Source organism: Lolium perenne, chromosome 6, assembly GCF_019359855.2.
Source record: "Lolium perenne isolate Kyuss_39 chromosome 6, Kyuss_2.0, whole genome shotgun sequence".
NCBI classification, from domain to species: Eukaryota; Viridiplantae; Streptophyta; class Magnoliopsida; order Poales; family Poaceae; genus Lolium; species Lolium perenne.
In genome coordinates, this window is record NC_067249.2 from 271,650,486 (window position 1) to 271,671,758 (window position 21,273).

At 46.9% G+C, this 21,273-nt stretch overlaps 1 pseudogene; it reads left to right on the plus strand.

Moving 5' to 3' along the window:
* Positions 1-19,864: 19,864 nt before the first annotated feature.
* LOC127326834 (uncharacterized) lies at positions 19,865-21,013 on the plus strand (annotated as a pseudogene).
* Positions 21,014-21,273: the final 260 nt, after the last annotated feature.

Consider the following 21,273-nt stretch of genomic DNA (forward strand, 5'->3'; position numbering starts at 1 on the left):
TGTCACATGATTTTATTTTTTGAATTCCAAACAATTATTGAAATAAACAACAATTATTAAGTAATTGTAATCTTTATGCATAATCCAAATATTAATTTTCAAAATCATAAAATTTAAAAAAATATTTTTTTTCATCAAAATCTTTGACCTGAAAATACTCTCGTTTTCATTTTGATTTTGAGGAATCAAAAAAATCTCTAAACTACCTATGGTCGTTGAAATCAGATGTAAAATTTTCCGTAGATACATTTTCATATAAAAAACATTTTCATCGGAGATCGTATGCAACCAGAAAAACCGTTTTACCGAAACATGACGCCATTTTGCATAATATATCGAAATTCATGTTTGTTAATTTTTCTAACAACTAGAACACATAATACATGGGCATCTCAAAGGATTTTATTTTTTGAAATTTCTAACATTTTCTTATATTTTTTTGAAAACTAAAAAGACGATTCCCGGGAGGTGGAGAAAAAAAAAACCTATGCCGACGGCTTTTCTTGCGCCGTTACGGCGGGAGACCGTCGACACAGTTCTTGCGCCGTTACGGCGTGTTGTGCCGACGGCGGCCATCGGCACACGCGCTCCTGTGTCGACGGCCAAACTGTGCCGACGGCCAGTTCTTAGGCCGGTCGAGGATGGCCGTTGTGCCGACAGCCCCGACGTTTGGCCGTCGGCACAGTCTCTGGCCGTCGGCGCCTTATCACTCTCCTGTAGTGCTATATGTGGCCAAAGATTTCTGGCTAGTTAAGCTTTGAATTGTCCTTTACACGCTCAGGTCGGATCGGCCCAGCTGTCTGGCCGAGCTTCTTGCCTGCCAAATTTGGGTTGTACCAGATTCTGAATAGTTTAGGGAGCCAACAAAATCTCGATCAGTCTGGCCGAGTTCCGTCCGTCCCAATCTCTGCGGCACGATAGGACAAAATCTTGATGCATAGCACTAGCCCTTGTTTCAAAGATGGTAGAAATGCATTGTCACCGGCGGCTGTGGCGCGTCGGAGCTGGAGGCGATGTCGGAGGCGGGAGGTGGGAGAGGGATAGGGCTTTAGCAGCGGTTGCATGCACTGGTAGAAAAATACCCTTTAGTCGCGGTTCGCAACTGCCATTAGTCGCGGTTGCGCAACCGCGACTAAATAAGCGCGACTAAAGCCCCCCCCTTTAGTCGCGGTTGCTTACGAACCGCGACTAAAGGCCCGTCCACATGGGCGCCAGGCGTCCGTCGGGGCGGAGGACCTTTAGTCGCGGTTCGCCTGGCCAACCGCGACTAAAGGCCTCCGCGGGTTAATTTTTTTTAATCTATTTGGTTTTCTAATTATTTTTCACTCCTTTTTTTTTCTTTTTTTTTCCACAATTTCTAGTATTTCAGTTATTGGCCAAGTTTAGTCACTAACTACACTTAATCTCTAGTCAAATTCCTTACTTGTGGTCAAACTGTTACCACCAGATTTTAACCACGCCAGGAGGTGGGCCGTGATTGAGATGGGCTTGGAGATTATGCACGGGAAATAATCATGAATCGGCCTCGTACAAAGGGTTTGGGCTAGATTGCCCGTGTATCTGTAAATTATAGTAAGTTACGTGTTGGTTAAGATTAAAAGATAGAGTTTAGCTCGTACACGGTTGGGATTATTCCCGAATTAGACAGTCTACGGACTATAAATATGTATCTAGGGTTATTGAGAAAGGAGGACAATCACGTTCACAACAAACACAATCTAGGCGCATCGCCACCCCTTGTTTCAAGGGTTTTCTTCCGGGTAAGCGTCATGCTGCCCAGATCGCATCTTGCGATCTGGGCAGTATTCAGTTTATTCGTTATTTTGTGTCGCTCGTACTGAAGCCTTGTTGATGGCGAGCAACACTGTTATCATAGATATGTTGGGGCTAACATCGATACTCTTTCGATATTTGCTTAGTTATGTTATCCCTACATATTTAGCTGCCTTTACACCTATTTTAAGGTGTAAAGGCAAGCGACTTGCTTGATCTTTATTTAGTAGATTTGATCTGTTATAGTTGTTCCTTGTTCTTCAAGGATTGGTTTGATATCCGCATGATTAGGCCTTGCAAACGGATTGAATGATCCAGCAGTGCGTAAGGTATAGTTTGCCGATCCTAGAGGAGATGTTCCGAGAATCGACTCTATGTTGGTTTTTAGGCCTTTTCTAGGGTTAGTTTTCTGTTGTCTTTCGCATCTGCCAGGCTCAATTACGTGTAGGATGCTCCAGTTATGCGGTGAAAACCCTAGACTGTCGTAGGTCAATTTGGCTTGATTTTGATAAAGCAAGACCCCCATGTTATCGTAGATCTAATACGGATCATGGGATAATCGGCTCCTTGAGCCGATTCACAGGGAAACCTGGGAGCCGATCGAGGCTCGAATTTAATGTTTACGTGTCTACCATGCAGGAGAATAATCGAAGCAATCCATCACCTTCCTGACCAGGTATAGGTCAGGTGGCACGCCCTCGCAACAGCCGGGACGTGTGCCGGAGCTTTGCGGGCCGTCGCCCGAGGGACCAGGGCCCACACGCAGTCCTGGGAGCCTCCCGGCTCTTCGTGTTGCTCGTCGCTGCCCGCCGGTGGGTTTTGGCAGGCAACACATTCTGGCACGCCCGGTGGGACCTTCTTCAGCAACGGCGTCGACATCTGCAGCCGTAATGGCGGAAACACCAATCACGTACGAAGAACTGCCTGAGGAGCACAAGAAGAAATATGATGAGATTAAAGCTGTCTTCGAAGCCGATCTCATCGGCTCTTTTGAGAGGACCCGTAAACATGGCATTCGTTGGAAAGGGTTCTCGCCTGAAGGCGTTCTCGATGGAGTGGATCTGTCTATCCCGTCGGAAGACCGTACTAGAGCTCTACGCCAGGAAGTTAATTACATGGTGGCTCATTCGCTACACCGCCATTCTGAGAGCCTGGTAAACGCTTTCGAGCGTGTTGCGGTTCGTGTGGTTCAGGAGATCATGAAGCATCAGTACTCTCCGTCAGGGCCTGCCCTAGGGACTCACCAAGGAGAGATACCGTTCCTGCACTGCACCACAGCCGCCCTTCGCGTTTGCAGCTCCGTAACCGCTGTGTTCGCCGGCATATGTTGTCTACAAGATCGGAGGCGATCCTAGCGATTACCAGTTCCTTCAGGAGCCGCCTAAGGAAATCCCACACGGATACATGTGCACATACGTGCCTGACTGCAATAACGTGGCGCGCACGAATCAGATGGCAGCAGGAGGGATCTCTGGAGCGGACGCTGATAAACAGGCATGGCTAGCTAAATATGCCACCGGAACGAGTCATGAAAGCTCAGTTCCTGCAGCTAATACCATGGAACAGATCAGTACAATCTTGAGAGACCAGTTCGGCCTTTTGCCAAAGAGGAGAATGGTCGGCTATTCCAAGCCATATCCCAACGAGTACGATTTGATTCCACTACCGCCCAAATATCGGCTCCCTGAGTTCTCAAAGTTCAATGGATCAGAAGGGTCTAGCTCGATTGAGCATGTGAGCCGATATTTGGCACAGTTGGGCATGATTTCAGCGTCAGACCCATTACGTGTGAGGTTCTTTGCGCAGTCTCTCACAGGACCAGCTTTCGGGTGGTACACCTCGTTGCCACCAGATTCAGTCCGGACGTGGAAGCAGCTGGAAGAGCAATTTCATATCCAAAGATCACTCGAAGCTCGAGGCCGGCATTGCCGATCTGGCTCAAAGTGCAGAAGCGTGGAGAAACGGTGGCGGAATACATCCAGCGTTTTAGAACTGTCAGGAACCGATGTTATTCGGCTCGCTTAACTGAGAAAGAAGCAGTCGATCTGGCGGCATTGGGCCTCGCCACGCCGATCAAGGATCTGGCTTTCCAAGTGGAGTACAATTCACTGGCACACATGGCTCAGAAATTAACACTGTACGAGCAGCGCCACCCGGAATTGTACCAAGACAAGTTCAGGCGCCCGGTAGGCCTGGTCGAGACAGAAGAAGCAGGAAACTCTGCAGAAGACCAGGAAGTAGCCGTGGCTGAATGGGCTCGGGGGGCAGATCCCATGACCTGCAAGTGGGTGAAACAACAAGGGCCAGCAAAAGGGTTCGACTTCGATGTGAGCAAAGCCGAGCAAATATTTGACTTACTGCTCAAAGAGAAGCGGCTGACGTTACCCGAAGGACATAAATTCCCTACGGCGCAAGAGTTGAACGGGAGACCGTACTGCAAGTGGCATCATTCGTTCACCCACATCACTAATGATCAGAAGAGCTGCGTCGGCAGATCCAAATGGCGATAGAACAAGGCCGTTTGATCTTCGGTCAGTTTGCTATGAAGGTGGACACACAACCGTTTCCTGGTGTTAACATGGTGGAACACCATCCACCCACAAGGCGACAGCTGGATTTCTCACTCGGTGTTAACATGGCAGGGCCTGTATACCACCATAGCAGGTATGAGAAAGAAAGCGGTCAACCCCGCGGTAAGGAAAAGGAAGAGGCCGGCCCACGCGACCGGCCCCGATACGATGATAGACGGTACATCACCGAGGAACAAGTGAGAAATGTGCGATATCAACGGCCGCTCTCCGAGCATCTCCTTAACAAATATGAGCGCCAGTACGATCGCCGCCGGCGGTACGATATAGACGACGAGAGGTACCGTCAGTCTGACGTAGATAATGGAAAATATCGTCGGTATGGCAGAAACGACGAAGGGTATGAGCGTCGCGCTAAGGGAAAGTCGAGAGAGCAGGACGATATGGACAGACACTGGGATTGCCCTTTCTTTAAGCACTGCTGGGATTCAGGAATGAGCCGATTGCCTACAATCGATAACTGCCCGGAATGTAGACGGCAGAAGGAAGACACGGGTGAAGTCTCAGTGTTCGAACGTCTAGGGCCTCTCCCACCTCAGAACAGACGAGCTGAGTCATCTCGAGAGGAAGATTTCGAGGAATCAGAAGAAGAAGATGAAGAAGAAGATAGATACCACAGGCCAAGGTGGTGTCCTGATGGACTCAGTCATTCCCAAAAACGTAGGGTTCAACGGCTACGTAGCTTGGAGGAAGCCGAGGCACAATACCTGCACACACTGAGGAAGGCACGGCCCGATCTGGCCGTAAAAATTCAACAAACCTTGGACACGGAGATGCGTCCACAAAATAAAGAATGGCGCCCTAAACAGATAAAAGCCGATGCGAAGTCATCGGCTGGCACGAATATGGTGTTCGTTCTTCCATCGGAGTTTTGTGCTCCAAGAGTCGACGGAGCACCAGTGGCACAGTTGGACTGCGGCCCGCGGCCAGTCATCTTTGAAAAGCCACGAGACAAGAGCTACAAACATTTGAAGGCCCTGTACCTAAGAGGTTATATCAACGGGCAGCCTGTCAGCAAGATGTTGGTTGATACGGGGGCAGCAGTTAACATAATGCCATACTCCATGCTGCGGCGTTTGGGACGCTCTAATGCCGATCTGATCAAGACCAACGTCACACTCAGCGACTTCAATGGCCAAGCATCAGAAGCGCAAGGCGTTCTGAGCGTGGATCTAACCGTGGGCCGAAAGACCATCCCTACATCATTCTTCATCGTCGATAGCAAAAGCACCTACGCTGTCCTGCTAGGGAGGGATTGGATTCACGCCAATTGTTGCATTCCATCCACAATGCACCAATGCCTGATACAGTGGGATGGAGACGAAGTGGAGGTCGTGTATGCGGATGACTCAGTCGAGATTTCAATAGCTGGCATGAATATTTGGGATGCACACGACCAAGAGCCGATTTCCGGAGTCAGTTTGGACGACTGTGAGCGCATCGAAGCTACAAAAAACGGGGTGAGGCTGGTCTTATCCACCGGCCTGACAGAGTAGTAAGACCAGAATCAATAAACATACGTGGCAAGGCCGATCCCTGCGATCGGCCCCAAAAAATAAAAAGCAATGATCACACTGTAAACACGTCACGTAGTCATGACCAAGAGCATATAAGTTGTAAAACTTTATCGAGCTATACAATGAAAAAGGGGGCCGATTCTGGCAATCGGCCCAATTTATCTTTAACATGCCTTTCGCCTGTTTTAAACGTTGATCTAGCAGGTGATGGGAAGTTAGGATATGGATTTACATCAGCTGATGAGCTAGAAGAGGTTGACATTGGTCCTGGGGATAAGCCACGACCAACATTTATCAGCAAAAAGCTAAACCCACATCTGAGGGGCCTGATGATAGCTCTGTTGAAAGAATATCCGGATTGCTTTGCATGGGATTATACAGAAATGCCCGGGTTAGACAGGAGCATCATTGAGCATCGGCTCCCTCTTAAGAAAGGATTTCGGCCGTTCCAACAGCGAGCACGACAAATGAAGGCCGAAATTTTAGAAGAAGTCAAGAAAGAGATCGAGAAAATGTTGAACGCCGGATTCATCAGGCCATGCAGTATTTGAATGGATTTCCGATGATCGTGCTCTGTCTGAAAAAGGATGGCCGATGGCGCGTCGCTATAGATTTTCGAGATCTCAATAGAGCCACTCCAAAGGATGAGTATCCAATGCCGGTAGCAGAGACATTGATCAATGCGGCTGCTGGTCATAAGGTGTTAAGTTTCATGGATGGCAACGCCGGTTACAACCAGATTTTTATGGCTCCGGAGGATATACACAAGACGGCATTCAGAGTACCAGGTTCAGTCGGCTTGTTCGAATACGTCGTCATGACATTTGGACTGAAAAATGCCGGCGCAACGTACCAAAGAGCCATGAATTACATTTTTCATGATTTGATCGGCAAGTTGGTAGAGATCTACATTGATGACGTGGTAATCAAATCCGTTTCAGTAGAAGGACACTTGGATGATCTACGACGAATCCTAGATCGAACCAGAAAATTCGGGCTAAGGATGAATCCGAAGAAGTGCGCTTTTGGTGTAACGGCCGGTCAATTCTTGGGTTTCTTGGTTCATGAACGCGGAATTGAAATCGGCCTGAAAAGTCAGGAGGCAGTGCGAACAATGAAACCACCTACCACGAAGAAGGAACTCCAGTGTCTCATCGGCAAAATCAATTTCGTCAGAAGATTCATCTCCAATCTATCAGGACGAATCGAGCCGTTCATGGGACTAGTAAAAATTAAATCTGATGAGGAGTTTCGCTGGGGGGCAGAGCAACAGCGAGCGTTTGACGAGATTAAAGAATATCTTACGAAGCCACCTGTGTTGGTTCCACCCCAGCAAGACAGACCGTTTTATATTTACTTATCAGTAGCTGACGATTCCATAGCCTCAGTGGTGGTGCAGCTTTATGATGGTCTGGAAAGAGTTGTTTTCTACCTCAGCAGAAGGATGTTGGATGCAGAAACTAGGTACCCTGAGATCGAGAAGTTGTGCCTCTGCCTATTTTTTACCTGCACCAAACTCCGTTACATCTTTCTGACAGCGGAGATTGTCATCATCTGCAAATCAGATGTCATCAAACACATGCTGTCGGCTCCTGTGTTAAAAGGCCGACTCGGTAAGTGGATGTTTGCATTATCAGAATTTGATCTCCGGTATCAGCCTGCGAAAGCAGTCAAGGGACAGGCGTTGGCCGATCTTATTGCTGAACGAATCAACACGGAGGTAGCAGCACTGTCTGTGCGTGCATGGGCCATGTTCTTCGATGGATCGGCCTGCGATGATGGTTGCGGTATCGGCATCCTACTCGTGTCGCCCCGGGGGGCAACATTTTCCTTCTCCATCAGGTTACCTACCCCTTGCACCAACAATGTCGCTGAGTACGAGGCAATACGAAAGGGAATGGAATTGCTTTTGGAGGCCGGGGCGGAAGCAGTGGAACTCTTTGGAGACTCGAAACTGGTGATTTCTCAGCTCACGGAAGAATACAAGTGCGAGAGCGAGGCCCTCTTCCCATTATGGATGCAATGCCGTGAGCTGATGGCACAGTTTAGGTACATAAACTTCAGTTGGATCCCGAGGTCGCAAAACACAGAGGCCAATGATCTTGCACAGATGGCCTCAGGCTACAAGGAGATAGCAGGTGGAGCCGATGTTCAGGTACACTCCTTGGAGCCAGATGACTGGAGAGCCGATATCTTCAATTACTTGAAAGATCCGGCTCGGGGGGCATCTAAACGGATAAGATACAAGGCCATGAAATATGTGCTTATAGGAGATGACATGTTCTATAGGACCTTGGAAGGGTTACTTCTCAAATGCTTGGGACCAGCCGAATTGAATCGGCTCTTGCACGAGGTACACGAAGGCGCTTGTGGAACTCACCAGTCGGCTCATAAGATGAAATGGTTGATCAGGCGATCGGGGTTTTATTGGCCCACCATGCTCGAGGATTGTTTTAACTACTATAAGGGGTGTCAAGCGTGTCAGATGTTCGGGAAAATTCAGATGGTACCCGCATCAGCAATGAACCCTATCATCAAGCCTTGGCCGTTTCGAGGTTGGGGCATGGATATGATCGGCAAAATTCATCCTGCATCAAGCAAAGGCCACGAATGGATTTTGGCTATTACAGATTACTTCACTAAATGGGTAGAGGCCGTTCCGATGAAGAAGGTAAAATCGGAAGATGTTATCAATTTTGTGAAAGAGCATGTCATTCATAGATTCGGGATTCCCCAAACTATTACGACCGATGGAGGTTCGGTTTTTATTTCTAAAGAGTTCAGAAAGTTCTGTGATGACATGGGAATTAAGTTGATCCGGTCATCTCCATACTATGCTCAAGCTAATGGGCAAGCTGAAGCGTCCAACCAGAGCCTCATCAAGCTGATTAAGAGAAAAATTGACGAGCACCCTAGACGTTGGCATGAAGTGTTGTCAGAAGCTTTGTGGGCTTATCGAATGTCATGTCATGGGGCTATAAAAACTTCGCCATATCAGTTGGTTTATGGACAAGAAGCCGTATTGCCCTGGGAAATTACGGCTGGATCGAGACGTGTCACATTTCAGAATGACCTAACAGCTGAAGAATATGCAGCCCTGATGAGTGATACTATCGAGGATGCAATGGAACTCAGGCTTTGGTCGCTGGAAAAGATTAAAGAGAACAAAGCCAAGGTAGCTCGCGCATACAATAAGAAGGTGAGACCGAAGGAGTTTCAGGTTGGTGATCTTGTTTGGGAAGCTGTGTTGCCGTTAGGAGCTAAGGACAAAGCATATGGCAAATGGTCTCCTAATTGGCACGGTCCGTACAAAGTCGTCCAGGCCTTGAAGGGTAATGCATATATGCTGGAGCAGTTGGACGGCGTTAAATTCCCAGTAGCCGTCAATGGTCAACACCTCAAGAAGTATTTCCCAAGCATGTGGGATGACGGACAGTAAGATGTGGAGGCCGATGTATAAAATCGGCCGGTAAAAAAAAAAAAAAACATAGCCGATGCACGGACATCGACTCCAGATTAAAAAGCCGATGCACAGCCATCGACTTTAGAGGAACAAGCGCAAATGAGCAGTTAACAGATTATTTGAGATTTAAGGTATGCATGGTCGCGGATTGGACCTGTTCGAACGACAATTTGAGGGAGGAATCTGAAGTTTGTTTTCTCGGACAGAGATTACAGAGTAGGCCACTGAATCGGTGATTTGGTCTGAATCGCGTTTTATGGGAAAGGCCGATACGCTGCCATCGGCTCTTTGCGCGTTAACTTACTTTGATAATCGGCGAAGTTAATATGGAAGCAAAATCGACATAAGAACATTTTCTTCATATATAGGAGGGATTTCTTACAGAGAAGGAGCCAATTGTCCAAGGGGTTACGAACAAAAGAAAGGTCTATTGACCAAGCTACTGCTACTGCTAGTCCTATGCTGATAGCTGCTACTCTAGGGGCTGTCGTTGCCCTCGTCGTCGTTGTCGGAGCTTCCGTCGGCACTGCTGCCAGCGGGCTCCTCGTCGCTGCTGCTGTAGCCCTTGGCAGGGGCTCCGTACTCCTCCTCGTCGTCGTCGTCGTCGTCGTCGTCCGACCCGGCGCGGAAGCGCTTCGCCGGCGGGTGCCCCTCGAGGGGGTCGTCGTCGTCTTCTTCTTCTTCTTCCTCGTCGGAGGAGGTGAAGTCATCCCAGGAGAAGAGGTCGTCCTCGCTCTCCGCCTTCAGTTCCCCATCGACAAGGAACTGGAAATCGTCTTCTCCGTCGGTCAAGGACTTGTCGTCCTCGGACCAGACGGAGGAGTCATGATCCTCCTTGTCCCACTTCGGTGGGGCAAGGATATCGTGCGCCGCCATCGAGTCCCACTCCGGCGTCGGCTCACGAGAGGGAGAGGATAGGGAGGAAAGACCCGATGAAGCGGAGGAGGAAGAGGAGGAAGACATTGCTACAGAGGAAGAGGGAGGAAAGACCCGATAGCTAGTGCGGAGCAAGAGAATGAAGAGGCGAACTGCTCGGTGCGGTTAAATAAAGGGGGTATAGTGGAAATTTAATGCCGCGGTGGTTTCCGAGGAAGTGGTGCCAAAGAACTGTCAAATTGTGCAGAGAAGTTGAGAAGGCAAGGCATCATGATGAAGGATACTGCGACGGTTCTGCTCTGCAACGCGTGACCCGATGGAAGGAAGAAACAGAGTGGTTTTGGAATTATTATTGCCAAAACCAGGGGGGCATGTGTTACCACCAGATTTTAACCACGCCAGGAGGTGGGCCGTGATTGAGATGGGCTTGGAGATTATGCACGGGAAATAATCATGAATCGGCCTCGTACAAAGGGTTTGGGCTAGATTGCCCGTGTATCTGTAAATTATAGTAAGTTACGTGTTGGTTAAGATTAAAAGATAGAGTTTAGCTCGTACACGGTTGGGATTATTCCCGAATTAGACAGTCTACGGACTATAAATATGTATCTAGGGTTATTGAGAAAGGAGGACAATCACGTTCACAACAAACACAATCTAGGCGCATCGCCACCCCTTGTTTCGAGGGTTTTCTTCCGGGTAAGCGTCATGCTGCCCAGATCGCATCTTGCGATCCGGCGTATTCGCTTTATTCGTTATTTTGTGTCGCTCGTACTGAAGCCTTGTTGATGGCGAGCAACACTGTTATCATAGATATGTTGGGGCTAACATCGATACTCTTTCGATATTTGCTTAGTTATGTTATCCCTACATATTTAGCTGCCTTTACACCTATTTTAAGGTGTAAAGGCAAGCGACTTGCTTGATCTTTATTTAGTAGATTTGATCTGTTATAGTTGTTCCTTGTTCTTCAAGGATTGGTTTGATATCCGCATGATTAGGCCTTGCAAACGGATTGAATGATCCAGCAGTGCGTAAGGTATAGTTTGCCGATCCTAGAGGAGATGTTCCGAGAATCGACTCTATGTTGGTTTTTAGGCCTTTTCTAGGGTTAGTTTTCTCGTTGTCTTTCGCATCCGCCAGGCTCAATTACGTGTAGGATGCTCCAGCTTATGCGGTGAAAACCCTAGACCGTCGTAGGTCAATTTGGCTTGATTTTGATAAAGCAAGACCCCCATGTTATCGTAGATCTAATACGGATCATGGGATAATCGGCTCCTTGAGCCGATTCACGAGAAACCCGGGAGCCGATCGAGGCTCGAATTTAATGTTTACGTGTCTACCATGCGGGAGAATAATCGAAGCAATCCATCACCTTCCCGACCGGTATAGGTCGTGGCACGCCCTCGCAACAGCCGGGACGTGTGCCGGAGCTTTGCGGGCCGTCGCCCGAGGGACCAGGGAGCCCACACGCAAGTTCCACAGGAGCCTCCGGCTCTTCGTGTTGCTCGTCAGCCGCCACGGTGGGTTTTGGCAGCAACACAAACTTCCGCTCGGTCACCCATCCTCCCACTACTCCAAAGACTAGCACGCTTAACTTCCAAGTTCCTTTCCCATCCTCCTTCCAAGTGCTTCACAAGCATGTTGTTGATACTAGTATCATATCAATCCTATTAACATGTTGGGTCGATGTCACACTTCTTTATTGTTTGAATTTCAAATAATTATTTTAATAAACAAAAGTAATGATGTAATAATAATCTTGAATAAATAAATAAATATTAACTTTTTAAATTTAAATTATAATTAATTTTTTAATTTTATAATTTTTTAAATATTTTTTTTTTGCCAAACCTAAAACCTGAAAATTTGAAAATCTAAAAATTGGCTAACTTTATGGTTAAGTAATAGTAATCTTTATGCAAGATGCAATTATTAATTTAAAATTTTAAAAAAATATAAAATACTGAATTTCTGGCAAAAACTAAAATCTTCCTGCTTTCATATTTTCATTTGGAATTTTGAGAATCTAAAAATTGGCTAACCGGGTAAACCCGGGTGAATTCGGATGTAACTTTTTTCCAGGATTTTTTTGATATATTATACGTTTTTTTCCGACGTCGTATGAAAAAGTTATTGCGGTTTTACCATTTTTTAAATTTTTTTTTGCAAAAAAAGTGAAAATTCGAATTTCTTAATTTCTCCGAATAGTAGGTTGCATAACATACAAGAATCTGAAAACAATTTTTTTTTTGAATTTTCTATCATTTTCTTTTGTATTTTACAAACCAAAAAAAGGCGATCCACGGGGTGTGGGGTGCGGTGCGTGGGAGTAAAAAAACTGGAAAACCTTTAGTCCCGGTTGGGGACACCAACCGCGACTAAAGGGGTACCCTTTAGTCGCGGGTGGGCCGGCCAACCGCGACTAAAGGCCTTCGCCAGCTCGAGGACCTTTAGTCGCGGTTGGCACGGCCAACCGCGACTAAAGCCCCTTCCGTCCGCCAAGCCGACCGAGCCCGGGGCCTGCACCTTCGGTCGCGGGTCGCCTCCCGAACCGCGACTAAAGACCCCTTTAGTCGCGGTTCGAATATTTCCGCGACTAAAGGGGGCGTTTGGAAGCCTCTTTTTCTACTAGTGATGGTTGGTTACTGCGAGGTGGGCGCGCGTGCATGGCAGGCCACCTTATCCTCCTCTTCATGTGTTATTTTTTTAGCAGTCTCCCGGTACCGTTTCTTAGAGGCCGGCCTCTTCTTTTTTTGCAAAACATGATATAAATATAGACGCTCACAAATAAGTATATATACTCACTTCTATAAACGCATGAACGCACACCTTATTCTTATGAGCAACTCCGAGAGACTAAATCTAAAAACTAATCCAATAAATCTTAAAATTAACGAAATCACCATAGGCGTCTTCCTATCAACGTCGCCTCCCGGCTAAAAGAACACCAAAGTGTCATGCCAATCGTAACGCACCCGAGCGACGCGCGGAAAGCTAGCGATGTACAGCCCAACACGTGGCGGGTGATTTCCGCAAACCGAGAGCCGCTAGCGATTCCACGCACGCGAGTTAGGCAGTACCTTGCGACCGGTCTATATTTCCATTTTTGCGTGCATGCTTAAATCACATACGGATACGATTCATCCGAGGAATATGGGAATAATACGATCCTCCAAAAACCATGTTAGAGCATCCCAGCCGTGTCCCCGACGAGGCCCCCAGGACGCCTTTTTTGCATCCGGATGGACGAAAACGGCTCAGTCGCGCCCCCGGTTCCTCATTTTCGTCCGGATTAGGCCTTTCATCCGTCCGGAGAGCCCAGGCCATCCCCGGGTTCCCGGGGAGCGCTCGAGGACTCCGGACGAAACGAAAGCGCGCGAAACGTCGAGGAAACTTCCCACGCGTCTGGTGGCCCCAACTTGTCGGCGAGAGACACCGATCATCGTCCTCATCGTATCGTCTTCCGCGCGCTGCAAAAGTCTGCCGCTGGTCACTATTCGCCGCCACGCGTAGCTTTCGCGCGACGAGTTAATGCCGTCGTCTCGGTAGCTACCTCTATTTATCGCCGATCTACCGCGTCTGCCCCGCATTCACCTCGCTCACCTTCCCCAAATCTTCCCCGATCTCGCACGAACCCGCGGCGACCAAAGCAATGGCGAACGACGGTGCGGCCAACAATGGTTTCGGCCGCCGCTCTCTCCACCAACGGGACTGGGAGCGCCAGGAGGCGGAGCAGCAGCGGCGGCTGCTGGACCTGGCTGCCGCGCGGCAACGCGCCGTCCGCGCCGCCGCACCATCCGTGCCAACGAACGTCGCGCCCATGCCCCTCGAGCTGATCAAGCTCGAGGAGAGCAGCGACGACGACATTTACCGGCTGACGCCGCCACGCGCCGGCGACCCTGGCCAGGGTTCGAGCCGCTGGTACAAGGCGGCGCCGCCCCAGGACGCCGCCAGCTCGAGTGACGACGGCGACGGCGGCGACTACACGGTCTTCTACCGCAATTTCGGCATGTAGGAGGCCGTTTTTAGTTTAAGTTTTAGTTTGCCTAAAGCCGAATTCAAATATATGTACGAATTCGGCCTATTTATGTACTAACTCGCCCATATATGTTAAATACCATTAAATTTCGCTTATGTTTGAATGAGTTTCGCCCATTTTTATCTGAATTCGTCGTATTTTGTCAAAAACTTTACATCCGTCCTGGGCTCGCCGCTGGGAAAAATGGGCTCCCCGGGCCAAAAGTTTCATCCATCCGGCGCTAAATAGCGCCGGATTTGGGCGTGGGAAGCCCAACGGCTGGGGATGCTCTTATTCCCATATTCCTTTTTGCGTGCATGCTTAAAATCACATACGGATGCTGCCTGTAACATGTTTCAAATTTCAGCAGCGTTGCACTTGCATGATTTGCAACGCACTACCGACAAGGCGTTTTGTCACTCGAGAGCATATGCCCCTGGTCTTTTTTCAAATGAGTTTTAAACACAGTTTATAATGTTAAAAAATTTGACAAAAAATTCCGCGTCTACATCTTGACATTCTTTGGGCTTAAAAAGTCGTTTCACGAAAAATCGATATTTTTTGTGTCATGCGTAAAAAAGACAACATTCGGTGCTAAAAAAGCTTTTCCCAAGACATTTTTTTATTTTTTTATACGGTACATAAAAATGTTGTTTTTCTGCGGGACTTGATGATGCGCACATTGAATGTCGAGATGTACGCGCCAAAAAAAAATTCGGAATTTTTTAATGTTTTAAAATGTTTTTTCCTACGGCAAGAGCATATGCACACAAAATCAAAAATAAATTTCTGAACGCACTACGCACTAGCTTCTAAATTTTGGCGTTTTCTTTGCAGCATAAACAGTTGATTTAGCTTGTATTAGGATGGTGATATTTATACTAACTCCATCCTAAAATGTAAGGCATGGTTGACTTCTTCTGATCAACAGCATAAATTTTGACAATAATACTTACAATATGTTTGTAGGATTAGTATCATACATATATTTCTTTCGACAAAGGGAATATATTCATATTTTGGAGATACCAATTATACCCAGCCTCTGCACCAACCAAATATCCAAAAGACATTACAGATGCACACAGCCAAAACACAAAAAGAAGAAGAAAAAAAGAAAGGTCCCGCCACAGTGATTAGTTTCTTGCGGCTGCAGCACAAACCACCACCAAAGGCAACATCCTTCACATTCTCCAAAAACGACGACTCTAAAAAAGAGTTCTTTTGTGGTACCCCCAATTAAACTACAACCACTAATTTTCGTCTATCCAATGGTTCAGGTAGATTCATACCACAGTCAAAAATTTGAAAGGTATGTTACATACCGGTGGGAAATTCCGCGCGTAAGAGAAAAAAATGTAGGCGGGCTCGGCCCAATAAACTGATCCAGCCCAAATCTGCCGATCGCAGCGGGTTGGGTGATCCTTCATTCTTCCACGATGCTTCTGCGGGATGTTCCGCCGCCGGCGATCTCTCTCCAGTCCCCAACTCCGGCGCCACCGCCCCCTCTTCCCCTCCAGCCAGCATGAAGTCCTGATGTAGACCTACCCCCGTCCGTCGTCCTCTTCTCCAGTATTGTCCCGGCAGCGGCGGCCTTGGCCCTTGGCCTCCGCGTGGATGCGCTCAAGGTGAAGAACGACATCAACCTGCGCAAGGACACCATCCAGCTCGTGCCCGACCCCGAAGACCCTGACCGCCGCCTCGTATCCTTCACCTTCGAGGCGGTCACAGACAGCAGGTCAGTCCGGTTAGGAATTATGTGTTCACCAGCACTCTGATCTGGGTTAGATTTGTTTCGCTGCCCTAGAATTAGATTGTGCAGCAGCTGCTTATTGGTAGTTGTCGACCTGCCCGTAGGCTAAACGTTAAAATTGCAGGACAACTTTTTTGGGATTTTGGATGCTACAAACTTCACCTATGTGAAGCTGCAACTAATCTTTGATCTTGTGCATTCTAGCATTATTAGGTTCCAAGCAGTTGACATTAAAGCTGGAGAGTAATTTTTCAGTATCGTGAATCAGTGACTTGTTATTCACCTCCATGCTGAATGAAAAAGTACAAAAGGAGAAAGATATAGGCACTTGATCACTTGGTATAGCTTAAATCTGAAGCAAAACCTCCTAATTGAAAAACTTAAAATTAATCGATGAAAGGCTGAGTCGGGTTGGGCTTTGTGTGTCACCGGCACTGTGATCTCGGTTAGATTTATTTCGCTGACCTAGACTCGGGATTGTGTACTGCCTACTGACAGCTGACCTGCCTATAGGGTTTGGTTCACTGATGAGTGGGCTAAATATTGTAGTTCTAGGACAAACTCTTCTTGGATTTGGATGCTACAAACTGCACCTATGTAAAACCTACGACTCGTCTTTGTTCTAGTGAATATAGTAGTAGATTTCAAGCAATTGTTATTACAGTTGGAAGGTAATTTTTCGAAACCGTGAATCAGACTTGTTATTACTAAATCTGAATCAAAGAGGGATTCTAGAAATGTACATCACGTGCATCTGTATTCCCTTCTGAATTACTGTTGAGACCTCTAACCAAGTTTTCGGTTTATTTTTAGCTTTTATTATTGTTTAGAGACCATAGTTGAATGTTTCTTTCTCCATTGCAGCTTGCTTATAGAATACTTCGCCAAGGAAGGAAAAGAGTGCAGTTTTTCTTCAGTGTATCCCGACTTACAGACACCGACAAAGATACCTTTCGAGAAAGGCTCGGCTCAAAATTATGTCCATCCCTCTGGCTCTAGCATTAACTTGGGATTCTTTTCTCTGGATGAGCTTTCAAATCCTTCAGAGGAAGTATTCCCACTGGTTGTGTGCGCAGAAGCTTGTCCGTTTCCTGAGGAAGCAGGTTGTGCAGGTCACCGCGTGGCTGCATGACCCTGCTCTGTGCCAAAGAAGCTGACAGTTACGGTGCCGGCGCCTGATGTGCTGCCTACGCAGCCCAGTTTAGACGAGGACGTTGAGTCGCCCCCGTCTCCAAGCTCCCCTACGCAGAAGCGCACGCAGGAGCACAATCTTCTTCTGCGTGAATGAGGTCATTTACCGCGGCCCTTTGATGATGCAGGGAAGCGATTTCTACCTTGACGATGACAAACACCAGCGTTTTGGTAAAATTCCGGTGGAGGGGAAAGGAAGGAAATGGCGCAGCAGCAGTACTAGTCGGAAGTTGATGATACTGTAGTTTTCTTTGTAGAAATCTGCTGAACCTGCTGCCCTGAACATCGGCATGACCTTTTCACTTTTCGGTGCTAAACCTGAAGCAATCTGTATGCATATATTGCCGCTCAATTTAGGAGATGCAGCAGGGACACCGTACAGTGGTGTCGATGGTCACCGGAGTGTGAACACAAACGGATGGAAATACACATGAAAAGAAAGTCTACTGGCATCGTCAGCTGCCGTTTTGGGCTTCTGATCACAGGATAACTTGCAACTAGTTCGGTTTGTCCACTCTTCTGAGTAGATAGACTAAAACTTTGGGCACCAAGTGTAATAAGCAAGCTTGATTAAACAGACAATATTGAGTTTTTTCCAGCAAATTAACTAGGGCTTATACTCAAAGCAGCAAGAAAATATTTGTACAAGCTATGGCCATGTGTGGCGTTTGAATCCACTTAACACATCCGTGAAGAATCAGTGATCAAGAATCCTTCTTCACCTCCTGCTTCCTAATACCGAATCCTTTGACCTTTGTATACGCATCATAGAACTCATATTCGTCTTCTTCACTTCTGAAGGTCTTGCTAACCACGAGGTGATACTATTCACGCTCCTCCTCGCCAGCGCCTTGACCATCCATGTCTGAAAACCCCAATCATAAAAATAAGATTCATGTTACTAGTCAAGTAAAATCATGTCTTCCAAACAAAGATGGCGTTGTGGATAAACAACAGTCAGTAAAATGGATTTGTTGTTTCAGGTGATAGGTCAAGCAACTCTCATACATTCAGATGTCATGAAAATTCAAAATGAAAATAAGTTTTTAAATAAACATATCATATAAAGAGGATAGTTAAAATATTTGTCCTGTTATGCTAGTTTCAAACATATCTTTACAGACTAAGCAGTAGTAAACCGTGAACACGTAAAAGGTCAGCCTGATTCAAGGCAGCCTGATTCAATCATAGTTGTCTTCACTATACCGATAAGCCAACCGCTTTATAAAATTAAGAAGAGCATATTATGATGAAATTCTGAAATTCCATCATAAGGGACTGCAGGTTCTATACTAGAATGCAAAACTGGTAGTACTAGCAGCATATTATTATGTAACATGAATAAGTTATCCGAAAATGGTATCCAGTTTATAAAGCAGTGTGGACTATTATATGAGAAGATTATGCATATTCTGCCTGCAAACCATACATAACAGGTTTATACATGTATGAGATGTACAAAACACCAAATATGCATGAAAGAATGGTTAAGTCATAGTAATGGATAATTAGATGGGGGATATTCGTGATGAGACATTTTTCTTCACTCAAAACCATAAGGTACACATTTTAGGTGATGCAAAGAAAAGAACATTCCTAATGACCAAAAGACAACTGAATCGGACCAATAACCAGCTACACAAACATCCCTGTATTTTCTAGCTTTAAAACCAGCCATTATATCTTCATATCAATTTTTCGAATCAATTAAATATGAGAGGTTCGTTTGACTGTTGCTCTTCTTCTCATTAAAATTTGTATCAATATACCTAACATTCTAAATTACCTAACTTGGGCAGGGTGCAGCAATTACATCCCAAACATTATGAAATAATAAGAACATAACCTGGCTAGGGGCAGGGCGCTGCATCCTGCAGGACTAGGGTGTTGTCCGGTGGTGTGCAGCAGTGTAGCAGGTAGCCAGGAAAGCGGTAGAGCAGTAGCAGCTGCGGTACCGCGGTAGTATAGCGTAGGATCGCGGATCACAACGTCAAGAAGAAGGCAGACATGACGACTAGGCTCCGTTGATCGCTTATGTGTGTGGTCGAGTTTTGGGAAGGCAGGGAAACTGGACTAGGATCTGCCGATGGGCTGGCCGATGGGTCGACGTACCTGGCGGTGAGATTGGTGCTGGCATCCCTCGATGTTGCGGTGCGTCGCTCGCCGGCGAGGCACGACGGGGTCAACCTGGTGGCGGCGGCGCTCGCATGCGATGCAGGACGTGCTGTTGCTCGGGGATACAGGACAAGGTGTTTGCTCGATGTTGGGCCGGGCTGAATCTGCTACTTTTTTTTTCTATTATCTATGTCTTGCAGGGCTGCCGGGCCTAATCTAAATCATTTGATCCTGACCGTTGCCTCAAATCATACCTCTCCCTTTTTAGGAGTGGTAAAAGGTACTGTAAAACAAGCCCTAAAAAAGGAACAGTGCACAAACGCCATCGTCGCCCGATCAAAGATTTTAAGTTTTCGTCCTGGAGAAAGTATCATAAATTTGGTAAGGCTAAGCAGACGATAGATAGTCAGAGTGAGACCTATGAAATGCCAGGAGAGAAAAACCCCACGAAGGGCCTCTTTGGATCATAGGGTTGAAAAACGAAAAAAGGTGAAAATGAATCTCACTTGTCTCTCCACGCAAACATAGGCTTGTAAAATACAAAAAACTGTACGAATAGTTGTTTGGATGAAAAAAAAAAGTGTGCATCAGGGATGTATTAATTCAGCTAGCAAGGGTAACAAGCTTGAGCATGGGAGGATCAAGGAGGCAGCCAGCTCCACAGGACATGGTGACGGGTACTGCCAGACGGGCGATGTGGCGGAGGCGGGGGCGGTCAGACTGCGAGGGGAGATGGAGACGAAGGGGATGTCACCGAATGTCGCGACGTACAATGCGATCATTAGGAAGCTCTATGGGAATGGCAAGATTAAGGAGGTCAATGGGTTGCTTAACAAGATGGATGAGAGGAAGGTGCGGGCTGACCATGTGACCTGCAACACGCTGATCAACTGATACTCCAAGAAGGGGGACATGGCGTCGGCTTGCAAGGTCAAGAGGAGGATGGTGGAGTCAGGGTTGCAGTTAGATCAGTTCACTTACAAAGCTCTCATCCACGGATTCTGCAAGGGCATGCAGCTAGATGAAGCCAACAAGAGGCCTTGTTTGAGATGATGGGTACAGGTACTCCAATTTTTTCTTATTTGTGATTTCAACCAGTGACTAACTCGTTACAGTACTTCACTGGTTATTTGGGCATAGCAGTGTGTACTAATGGTGTTTGATTTAAATGTCTACAGGATTTTCACCCAATTATAGTGTATTTTCATGGCTCGTTGATGGTTTCCACAAGAAGAATAACGCAGATGCATTTCTACTCATTCATGATGAACTTATGAAAAGAGGCCTTCCACCAGATAAATCAGTATATAGGTCTCTGATCCGAAGGCTTTGCAAGAAGGGGCAGGTTGATCTTGTACAAAATGTAGTTCACCAAATGCAAGGCAAAGGTTTAGAAGCCCACTGTCTCGTGTATGCTACACTTGCGTACACACAACTGATTGCAGGAAAACTGGCTGCTGCTACAGATACATTGAACGAAATGGCGAAGAAGCAGATGTCTGTGACGCCCCAGATTTACAACTGCATGCGTACTTCTTACGAGGACGAGAAGGAGACACTGAACATGTTCTGGGTTCATGCCATCGAGAGAGGCCTGATTGGGAAGACGTGTACAAGCTGATGCACCAAGCAAGGCTGAAATCGTCGAAGCCTGCATGTGAGAACAAGGGACATGCTCCTGTTTCAAGTCCGAGCTTGGCAGCGCCTGCAAAATGAGAACTCGGGGTCTTATATACCTGTGGCAGTTCCATGGACCATCACACATATTTTCCCTTCCTGAATCTTCTGTCGTGCAGAGGTTGGAAATACACTCTGGTAATTCATGACATCTCTATGCTCCGTGTTGGTGTACTGTACATCAAACTCGTGTATTTAATCTAAACCTACTTTTAGGTGCGCTGTGAATTGGCGTCACATCATGTTGGTGTTGAAGGTTGCAGGCAATGCTCCTGGCATTTCCATGTATGGGAGCAATA